Raw genomic sequence first — 1,574 nt, forward strand, 5'->3', positions numbered from 1 at the left:
CAGGCTGGAGTGCCGTGGCGCTATCTCGGCTCACCGTGTAGCCTCCGCCTCCCAGGTTCAAGCAATTCTCCTGCCTCAGTCTCCTGAGTAGCTGGGATTACAGGCACGCACCACTACACCCGGCTAATTTTGTATTTTTGGTAGAGACAGGGTTTCTCCATGTTGGTCACACTGGTCTTGAACTCCCGACCTCAGGTGATCTGCCCGCCTTGGTCTCCCAAAGTGCTGGGATTACAGGCGTGAGCCACTGCGCCCAGCCGAGAAATTCTTAAAACTGGACACAAGAACACAAAACGCTTGGGCTGCTCAGAGATTAGACCAACAACCCTCCATGGCTACACACCTTTTCCACATTATATGGCACGTTATCAGTGGGTATTCCTAGTGATGGTTCTGATTTTTTTTTTTTAGAAAAAGTCTAAATATGTTTAGTGTTGTCTCAGGAGACAAAATATATTTTAGACAGATATTCCTGAGTGATGAGTAAGCCTCAGCTATCTGGAAAATTCATGCAGGCGCCAGAGATCATTACTGAGTAATTCAAGCTAACTGCGTCATATGCTGGTTGTACCCTGCATGCCAATATCACCTAAGGGAAGCACCACGAAAGGGAAATTCGAATCTCACTAAGCACTCGCCCATTCATGTTAACCACGCTGGAACTGATCATCCTTAATAATACACAGATAAATCTATCAGGAGCATTTCCTTGCTTCCTGTGAAAGGAAGCACTCATTCCATGTGTCCCGTGAAATTCAGCCAACTTCCAGAAGCTGGAGGAATACATATGGCCAAGCTATCTGGGCAGAGAGTAGACAGAAAATGGAGGCTGGGCACAGTGGCTCACACCTGTAATCGCACCCTTTGGAAGGCAAAGGCGGGCAGATCACTTGAGCTCAGGTGTTCAAGACCAGCCTGGGCAACACGGCGAAACCCCATCTCTGCAAAAAATACAAAAAAAAAAAAAAAATATGAGCTGGTCATGGTAGCACACACTTGTGGTCCCAGCTACTTGGGAGGTTGAGGTGGGAGGATTGCTTGAGCCTGGGAGTTTGAGGCTGCAATGAACTGTGATTGTGCTACTGCACTCCAGCCTGGATAACAGAATGAGACCCTGTCCTAAAAACAAAAAATAAAAGATACTTAAAAAGATGGGGAAAAGGAAGGGCAGGCACCAAAGCACGTTATAAGCTACTTTCCTAACTACACAAGTGGAATCTTAAGCTGAGGTTCCTGGGAGTTGACTGGAGCCAGAGAAGACAGACCTATAGGAGCACCCAATTGGAGTCATCCTCTGTAGTAGCCTGTATGTCTGACATGGATCAGCTTTCAGGGGGCCCTTCTTACTCCATCTGGGGAAGGGCATCAGATGTGTGGTTCTCATGTACTGCTCAGTGCACTGCCATTCCCAGTTCTTTAAAAAAAAAAAGTCTACAGAATCGGCCAGATGCTATGGCTCATGCCTGTAATACTAGCACTTTGGGAGGCCAAGGTAGGTGGATCACCTGAGGTCAGGAGTTCCAGACTAGCCTGGCCAACATGGTGAAACCCTGTCTCTACTAAATTAAAAAAAA

The 1,574-nt window shown here is 47.0% G+C and overlaps 1 protein-coding gene across 9 annotated transcripts in view; it reads left to right on the forward strand.

Moving 5' to 3' along the window:
- LOC105521412 (RH-like protein) overlaps nucleotides 1–1,574 on the forward strand; it is a 56,950-nt gene that overhangs the window by 47,051 nt on the left and 8,325 nt on the right. The window lies entirely within an intron of this gene.

This window comes from Colobus angolensis, unplaced genomic scaffold (assembly GCF_000951035.1).
Source record: "Colobus angolensis palliatus isolate OR3802 unplaced genomic scaffold, Cang.pa_1.0 Scaffold4, whole genome shotgun sequence".
Classification (NCBI taxonomy): Eukaryota; Metazoa; Chordata; class Mammalia; order Primates; family Cercopithecidae; genus Colobus; species Colobus angolensis.